At 42.6% G+C, this 10,133-nt stretch overlaps 1 pseudogene; it reads left to right on the top strand.

Annotated features, from left to right (window-relative positions):
* The first annotated feature begins 17 nt into the window (after positions 1-17).
* On the top strand, positions 18-3,372 carry LOC130707550 (40S ribosomal protein S20-like; annotated as a pseudogene).
* Positions 3,373-10,133: the final 6,761 nt, after the last annotated feature.

The raw sequence follows: 10,133 nt of genomic DNA, 5'->3' as shown, positions 1-10,133 counted from the left end.
GCTCTCTGGCTGGGAGGATGGCGTGGGTGCTGGCGCCACTGTCTCCCAGAGGCGGGACCCGGGAGGAAGAACAGGTTTCATTTGAGATCTTGACTGTTCGTCCCCGCATGGGGAAGGAGGAGCTAGTGTGCCAGGCCCTGGCAGAGCCAGGATTCAAACCCACGACACTGGCCCGGAAGCCTGTACTTCTCCACGGGGCCTCCCCAGTCCCAGCTTCCTGCTCCTACTCCCCTGCCCCTCCGCCCGGGGCTGCCCCCATCTCTTCCTCCCCTGATGCTCCTGCCACCTCCACCATCCCTTCTCTTGAGAACATGGGATCTCCATCCAGAGGGTGGCCGTGGAGTCTCGGCTGCTTCCCGATGCCTCTGGGCTCCAGGGAGCAGGGTCTGTGGCACGAGTTGGTTGCTGTTTGTCCTACAGTTCATAGGTGTACCTAATAAGAAAATCTTTCATGCCATTTGGGCCTCCTGGAGAGCTAATGGTTTGAGACTTGTTATTTTCATGACAAGCCCTATTTAGAGAATGCAAGTGTGGTTTAATCTGTTACAAAAGTCTAGTAACATAAGACACCACAACAGTAAGTCAAGACAAAAACCAATCACCTTAATAAACTTAACAGTAATCGGATGAAATTCAATCTATTTTATTCTAGTTAATCTACTCTAGATTTTTAAAAAACACTAACATGAAATGAAAGCATAATTCCTTAATACAATAAAGATCCCCAAACCCAGGGCAGTGGTATAAAAGGAGTTCCATTAAAGGCAGACATGGAACAAATAGGCCCAAGATCAGTACAGTTGCTTAACATTAATCTGGAAGGTCTGGCTGCTGTGGTAAGGAATAAACCACATTAATATGTGCAGACAGTATACTAATGTGGCTAAAAACATTCAAAAGGATATACATTAAAACTCAGAACTAATGAAAAGAGTTCAGAGAGCGGCTGCTTACCAGATACAGATACAAAAAAATCAAAATCCTTCAACAAAACTCAGTAGAAAAATATTTTACACTGTAGCAACAAAACTAGTAGCCAGGAATAACCACACACACACAAAGTCCTACATGAAGAAAATGATTAAATTACTAAAAACTGTAAAGGAAGACTTGAATAAATTGAGAAGCATACCATATTCTTGAATTTGAAAGATTAACATAAATAAATTGATTCTTGCCCAAAATAAAAATACAGGTTTGGTACATTTCCGTCTAAAATCTCAATATAATTTTTTGATACTTTCTATTTACCTGGGGGAGAAAAAGCCCAAGATGGATAAGGTTTTATAACTGAGTAATGAAAATGGATTTTTCACATATCAAAATGTATAAAATGTCAACACTTAAAAGAGTGCATCAGTTAAGAGTAGACTAACACCCAGATTATGAGAATATGAGAATTCTATACATAAGTAGCAGAGAGACAAATCAATTTCTACTATTCAATAAAAGGAGCTAGGAAATTGGATAGCTATTTGGAAAAACAGCTTAACCTGAATCTTCACTCAGCATTATATCCTTTTTTTAAGTAAACTCTAAAAATTTTTTAAGTTTTAGATTTACAGAATTATTGTGAAGATAATACAAAGAGCTTCCATATATCCCACACCCAGTTTTCTCTATTATTACTATCTTGCAATAGTATGTAATATTTGTTGAAATTAATGAACCAATATAACCGTGTTATTAATAATCATATTTTTATTAAGTCATTCATTTTAGAGAAAAATTCTGGATGAGGTTTCAGAGAAATTCAAATTACCACAGAAAAGCAAATAACCATTTTCAAAATTAACCTCATCTGGGGGGTTTCCTAGCTCATTACAGATTATGGGGTTGGACTTGGATGCAGGCTTTCTCTCCACAAGCTCCCAGGATGTCTGCAGCCCTCAAACCCACAAGGTGATCATGGATCTCCTATAAAGGGGGCTTGCAAAGGCCAATTCCCACCCTCTCCTTCAGTTACCAAACAACCAGAGTGTCAGCTGTTTGCAACTCCCCTCCTACACCAGGCTCCTGGGAGAATACAAAGATGCTCCCGGCATCCCTGTGGGCATGACTGTTGTGAAACAGGAAAAATGACCCATGCCTTGGTGCTGTTTGGATTTAAAGAGAGCAGCAGGCAAGGTTCTATCCAACTGGGATGAAAACATTCCAAATGCACTTGAACTCCAAGGATCCAGAAGACAGTCTGGTACAGGGCAGAAGCTGCCTCATTTGTCTCAGTCACCATCTCCTGACCCCTCCATATAGGCCCTGTGCTGAGGTCTAGAGATCTGAGGTTTACGGTACACATCTTTGGCCCTAAGGAGCTCCCATGCTGGGGGAAAAGACAACAAAGTAAAAAATAAAACAACAACACAATATAAGGTCCAAAGATTAAAAAGAAATATATCACAGGAAAACCACAGATCAATGTTCCTTATCAATACAGATGCAGAAATCCTCAATAAAATGCTGCATGCAAATCAAATCCAGCAACATACAAAGAAGATTACACACCATGGGTTTATCCCAGGAATAAAAATTTGGTTCCACATAAGAAAATCAATCAATGTAATATACCATATTAACAGAATATGGTATATTAATAAAGGACAAAAACTGCATCTCAATAGACACAGAAAAAGCATTTGGAAAAATCACCACCACCACCCCTTCATGATAAAACAGTCAACAAACTAGGAATAGAAGGGAACAACTTCAACCTGATAAAGGGCAGCTATGAAAAACCCACAGCATCACTCCTATGCAAGGTTGTATCAGAAGGCCTACCTGGAGCATTCAGGCAAAAAAAGAAATCAAAGCATCCAGAATGGAAAAGAAGAAGTAAAACCATCTCTGTTTGCAGATGACATGATCTTGTATCTAGAAAATCCTGCTCTTTGAGGAAGATGCAGACACAGCCGCAGCCCCAGTGGAGCCACGGACTGCCCACTTCTGCTCCTGATTCACAGCTGTGCTGTTCCATCTCCCTGAGGAACAGTCTTTCAGGAAGCCATGACGCAGCCACTGCTTTTAAAGATACCGGAAAGACACCACGGAACCAGAGGTGGCAATTCACCGAATTAGAATTACCCTGACCAGCCACAGTGTAAAATCTTTGGAGAAGGTGTGTGCTGTCTTGATCAGTGGTGCAAAGGCAAAGAACCTCTAAGTGAAAGGACCAGTTCAGATGCTTACCAAGACTCTAAGAATCACTACAAGAAAAATTCCTTGTGGTGAAGTTTCTAAGATATGGGACTGTTTTCAGATGAGGATCCACAAGCAGCTCACTGACTTGCCACAGTCCTTCTGAGATGGTTAAGCTGATTACTTTCACCAGTACTGAGCCAGGAGTCAAGGGTTGAAGTCACCACTGCAGATGCTTAAATCAATTATTTTGAGAAATTATGTTGTTTAAAGAAAGAAGAAAAAAAAATCCTATGGAATTCACATACACAACACACAGAAATTACTGAATAAACAACTTCAGCAATGTTGAAGGATACAAAATGAACACACAAAGCCAACTGCATTTCTATACGCTAGCAATGAACAATCCAATTTACAACAGAATCAACAAGAATAAAAAACTTAAGAATTTAACAAAAGATGTGTAAGACTTGTACAATGAAAACTATAAAACATTATTGAAAAATTAAAAATGATCTAAATAAATTGAAAAACATCCTATGTTCATGGATTGAAAGACTTAATATTGTTCAGATGGCTGATCTACAGATTCAACACAATCCCTATTAAAATCCCACCTGGCTTCTTTGCAGAAATTGACAAGCTAAAATTCACATGGAAATGCTAGAGACCCAGAATAGCCAAAACAATCTTAAAAAGGAAAAGCAAATTTGGAGGTCTCATCCCAATTTTGAAACTTACTACAAAGCTACAATAATAAAGACATTGTCGTACTGACATAAGGATAGGCACAGATCAATGGGACAGAATTGAGAGTCCAGAAAGAGACCTATACATTTGTGGTTAATTTTCAACAAGGGTGCCAAGAAAATTCAATGGGAAAAAAATAATCTTTTTAACAAATGGTGCTGGGACAACTGGATATCCTCAGGCAAAAGAATGAAGTTAGACCCTTACCTAACACCACATATAAATATGAACTGAAAATGGTTCATAGACCTAAATGTAGGAGCTAAACTATAAAACTCTTAGAAGGGGCAAATCTTCATGATCTTGGATTTGGCAATGGTTTCTTAAATATGATACTAAAAGCACAGGCAACAGAAGGAAAAACAGATAAATTGGACTTTATTAAAAACTTCTGTGCTTCAAAAGACCATGAAGAAAATGAAAAGACAACCCACAGAATAGAAAATATTTGCAAATCAAGTATCTGATAGGGATTGAGTATTAAGACTAAAGAACAATGTCTCAACAATAAAAACACAAATAACCCATTTTTAAAATGGTTAAAAGATTTGAATAGACATTTCTCCAAAGAAGATGTACAAATGACAAGTACATGAAAAGACATTCAACATCATTAGTCAATAGGGAAATGCAAATCAAAACCACACTGAGATACCACTTCACAGCCACTAGGATGGCTGTAATCAAAAAGATGGACAATAGTAAGTGTTGGAGGATGTGGAGAAACTGAAGCCCTCATACACTAGTGATGAGAATGTAAAATGTTGCAGTCACTTTGGAATAGTTCCGTGGTTCCTCAAAGGTTACAAACAGAATTACCATCATGTCCCAGCAATTCCACTCCCAAGAGAATTGAAAATATATGTCCACACAGAAACGTGTACATGAATGTTTATAGCAGCATTATTCATAATTACCAAAGTGTGGAAATAACCACATGTTCATCATCTGACAAAAAGATAATGTGGTGTATTCATACAGTGGAATATTGTTCAGACATATCAATAAAAAGGAACGAGGTTCTGATACCACGTATATAAACTTCGCAAACACTACCACATTGTGCAAGTTAAAGAAGCCGGACATGAAAGACCACGTATTGTGTAATTCCATCTACACAAAATGTCCAAAACTGGTAAATCCATAGAAACAGAAGGTAGATTGGTGACTGCCAGTGGCTGAGGAAGGGGAGGATGGAGAGTGACTACTTATGGGTCTAGGCTTCCTTTTGGGGGTCTTAAAAATGTTTGGAATTAGATTGTGGTGATATTTGCACAACCTGGTGAATATACTGAAATTCGTTCAGTTGTATACTTTTAAAGGTAAGTTTTATGGTATGTAAATTATATCCTTTAAAAAAATCTAGGCGTGTGTGTTGTGACGGATTGGTATGGGATGCTACCCATACTGTTAGGCACTGGCTCTGCCCCCCCAGGAAACCAGGGGCTTCACAGATGAGACTTTTGAGCTGAGTTTTGCGGGATGAATGGGCTTAATGAGGAACAATGAAGGCATTCCACATAAAGGGCAAAAGCATGTTCAAAAGCTCAGGAATGGCAAAGAGCACTGCGGGACAGCTCTGTATAGGGGCCTCTGTATGACAGGGAGTTGGGGCTGGGAGGTAAGAGGAGGCAAATGCCACACCAGTGAGTCTGGGAAACCCAGAGAGTGACAGGCTCCTGTACGTTTTGCTTACATCAAACAGAAACATTTGTAGAAATTCCAAAGAGAAAATTTCAGTTTAATAAGCTCTAACTCTCCATCATGTTTCCTCTTATTTGGGTAATAGCATTGGGTTTTTCTTTGGGAAGCCATGCCTTGCCCCTGTTAGTCCCTAAGGTTTTACTAGAGGGACTCTATACCCTCAGCCCCACCCCCAGGACCATGTGATCTAGGCCTTGTCAATGACACCACCTCAGCCTCTCAGCCACAGTGATTGGTCCAGGGAACAGCACATAGCTCAAGATGGGCCACTCAGAGGCAATGAACAAGGGATTTTGTGGGAAGCATCAAAAGACTCTTCTGGTGATCATTTTGTAATGTATAGAAATATCAAATCAATATGTTGTACACCGGAACTAACATGGTGTTAGTCTAACATAGGTCAATTATACTTCAATTTTTTAAAAAAAGGGTGTGGAACTGGATTCTCCCCTGGGGCCTCCAGAATGAATGCAGCCTGCTGAAAAGTGATTTTATCAATAGTTTCAGTTAAAGTGACTTCTGACCTCCAAAACTGTCAATAATAAATGTGTGGTGTTTTAAGCTAAAAAAAAAAAAGAGAAAAGAAAAAAAAAAGGGACTCTCTTTCCCTGGGTGGCTAAGTTAGTAAGACATAACCAGTAGCCTCCTGTTTGGCCACTCTGCTGAAATGTGGAAATGCCAAAAATGAAATGAAGCCAAAATGGAGGAAAGCAGGGTCAAGAGATGAGATACTCCAGAGAACACTGCTTGAGCATCTGGATCAATGCCTAAAGCTTTGAAGCACCACAAAGCACCTTAATGCCTGAAGCTTTTCCACAAAGTTTTCAGTTACATGAGCCAATGAATTCCCTTTTTAATTTGAGCCAGTTTGAGTTGCAACTATCATTTGCAACTAAAACAATCCTGATGAATGCAGTAAGCTATGTTTAGACAAACAAGTCTGTGTACTCAAGACCTAAAAATATCAAGGCACATTAATTGTGGAAGATCAGGGCCTATCCTTGGCACCATCAATATTATTGTAAGGGAACTAGGCATCTCCTCCCAAGAACGTGTCTGCTCGTGACAGTGACATAACTTACATGGCATTTGTTATGAGCCAGTGCCACATCTGGCCTTTAGAAAGTGCTCAGGAAAAGAGGGTTATCTTCTACTCATTTGTCCAAGAACCAATTGTGTATTAAGCCCACAACATGTGGGACTTCCCTGGCGGTCCAGTGGTTAAGACTACGCACTCCCAATGCAGGGGGCACGGGTTTGATCCCTGGTCAGGGAAGTTCCGGCATGCTGCTCAGCACGCCTTAAAAAAAAAAAAGCCCCCAACATGTGCCCCGCCCTGCCCCAAGAGGCAGGGAAGGCACATGGCAGGGGCAAGTCAGGTCTAGGAGCTGCATTCACAAACTCACAGGCTTCCAACTGAGTTTTCTTTCTGCCTTCTCTGAAGACAGCACAGGGAACTATATTCAATAGCTTGTAATAAACTATAATGGAAAAGAATCAGAAAAAAAGAATAAAGACATATATGTATATATATATATGCATAGCCAAATCACTTTGTTATACACCTGAAACTAACACAACATTGTAAATCAACTATACTTCAATAAATTTTTTTAATCTAAAAATAAAAAAAAAAGCCAAGCTGGTATTAAAAATTAAGCAGAATGGAAGGTATACCTGACTCCCACCAGCAGTCACTTCAGTGAAGTTTTCTCAGAATGAAATTTAAACTTTTAATAATTGTTTTTAGTTTTCAAACAGCATTCAGAAAGGCAAACGAACTGGCAACAGAATAAGTAAACACATGAGTTTAGCTGAAGGCTGTGTCTGCAGGGACTGACTAGGAAACAGCCACCCTGGAGGACAGAGAGGGAGGGATTCTGCTGGCTGGTTACCAATGAGTCAGGGCTGCAGGCCAAGTCCCCTAAGGGGATGCCCAGCAAGGGCACCCCGGCCTGCCAAGTCCAAGGCACCTGCGCCTGGCACCAAGGGAGCAGAGGTGGTAAGAAAGGAATTCTTTCCCTACAGCCCTGTGGGGCTCTGAGTCCAAGGACAATGCTGGTCTGCTGCCTGCAACAAAGGGCAAGGTAAAAGGCCCACCCGTCTTGGGAGTCAGCAGGTTACATCAGCTTGTTGCATATACAGTGACTTTTTTTATTGGTTTTATTTCACAAGCTCCATTTGCCAGGCAATGCACCTGGTCATGTACAGCATTCACTCCTCACAGCACCCCTATGAGGCAGACACTATTATGACCCCCACTTGCAGGTGAGGACACTGAGGCACAAGACTGGTTAAGCAACGTGCCCCACATCACAAAATCAGTAAGTGGCCGGGTCAGGATTCACACACAAGTCTGTGCTCTCAGCCCCTCCACTCTGCTGCCTCTTCAAAAAGGATTTAGAATTCTTGGGATCCTTAAAACCTTTGCAAGTTAATTTGAATATGCTCTTAGGAAACCTGGCCTTGCCCCTGCAGGCCCATGGGTGGTAGCTGGGCACTATCCATGTCTTCCTGGGGTTTCCCTCCTCCTTGGCAAACAAGCCCTTTCTTAAACTCTCCTCAGACTACCCCACTGAGGTGTCCTTTCTCTTGCACCCTGGCTGATACAAGGGGGTATCTGAAGGGTAATATCTACTTTCTTTTTATGGTTCTTGGTATATATATTTTTAAACATTTTAAAGTAAGTATTCTAATGCAGAGTGATAGAGAATTTGAGTCTTAAGCTAGAAACAGAGAACGGATGTTTACTATTATGGGAAAAATCCTTTGACGAGGCTTCCATGGTTATGTGAATCTAAAAGCAGCAAGTTGTTCTGGGGAAAGGTGATAAACATAAACGAGCCGCCTGGTTTGCTGTGTGTGGTTCAGCAAAGATTGCCTCTCCCTGGATTCCACAGTTCAGGGCGGACGTTTGCACAGGAACCCAGAGGATGAAGTTGGGGCAGCCATCGGGGTAGTCTGGGGTGGCCCTGAAGCAGGCACATGGCAGGAAAGGCCCTTAAGGGGACTCCCCCTGGAGAAGGGCAGAAGCCCTGGAGGCTGACCCAAATTCAGAATCAAAAGGTTCATGGAACAGCTGAGGGAAGCCACTGAGGACTTAGGGACCCTGGCAGATGTCCTGCTCTGAGGAAGGAAGGCTGAACATGTGACAGCCAAGAGAAGTTGTTCTACGGCACAAGAGTGGGCTGCCACCACAACCCTGTGCATGTGTCCCCAGAGAGTGGGCAGGCCCATGGACCATGGGGAGACCTTCACTTACACCAGCGACACCTGTGGTCACCACGGTCAATTAGTGTGCACATCTAATTTTCTGGTGTCCCAGTCCAGCTTGGGAAGGACGACTGACCCCTGGAATTCTTTGACATTCAGGGGAAGGGTGATCTAGAGGGAGGTACAAGAATTGTTGCTTATGGACATAAAGGCTTGAGCATCACCTGGAAAAGTAAAAGTGAAGGAGTGTGTCCCAAGTTGGTGACACAGGTCATACCAGGAACCTCCGGGATCCCAGACCAACCCGCCCACGGGGGCATCTTTGTGTCTCCAGCTCTGGGACCAGGAAAGGTAGGATGATATCATCCTTGAATAAAAACACAGAGCTATCACCTATGCCATGAACATCGTGGAGAGCATGTTGCCTTTCCTGTGCATGCTCACCAAGGCGGGTAGGGTGGGGTAAGGGCGTCAATGCTGGTACCACTGCTAGACTCACAGGATGATGAGCTCAGATCAGAGCCACAGCTCTGCCCATGGTTAACTTCATGACAGAGAACATCAGATAAAGGACGCACCAAACCCTCAAGAGGTTTCTCTAACCTTGATCACTCCCAGACACAACACCTGTGAATCCCACCCCCAAGCCCCTCCCAAGGGCAGGAGACATCCTCCCAGGCTCAGCTGCCCTCCAGTCTCTCTCTCCCAAGGCTGCATCACAAAATACATCCATCTGTTCTTCTGAAACCACCCACTTCATCTCTCATTTCTTCCTCATTTTCAATTCCTACTTTTCTAATTATTCTCAGTATCTAAATGTCACAATACGAATAAGCAATACTTATAGAGACTATTTTACTTCGGTTTCTTTTGTGCAGCTTTCCCCAACCTGATTCTCCCCAAAGGCTGCTGGGACCAGCCCAGCCTGGCTACCCCACTGCACAGCAATCTGACAATTGGCTTATCAAGACAGTGGGACAGTTGAAGATGCTGTCCTCCTTCCTCTGGGTCCCCACGGGGCTGAGTTTCTGTCTCCCCTGCCCTGGCCCCAGTGAAACTCAAGACGTGTCCATCTGTCCATAGGGAAAGGTGTGGAAGGACCTGCACCACAAGGCTAAAAGTATTTAACTTGGAATGTGTGTGAGGAAGAAGAATCAACAGACTTCTGGGTTATTTGACTTTCTTTCAACAAAGCGCATACATCTTTTGTAACGAAGAGTTCTGGGGCTGTTAATCGCATCCCTCTGCTTTATTGCTGGATCTCACAGCCGAGGGGGGGGGGGCGCTTCTTGCCACCCCACCTCCACTGGCCTGCCCCACCGCACCCCTAG

Source organism: Balaenoptera acutorostrata, chromosome 3, assembly GCF_949987535.1.
Source record: "Balaenoptera acutorostrata chromosome 3, mBalAcu1.1, whole genome shotgun sequence".
NCBI classification, from domain to species: Eukaryota; Metazoa; Chordata; class Mammalia; order Artiodactyla; family Balaenopteridae; genus Balaenoptera; species Balaenoptera acutorostrata.
This window is presented reverse-complemented; position numbering and strand designations above follow the sequence as displayed.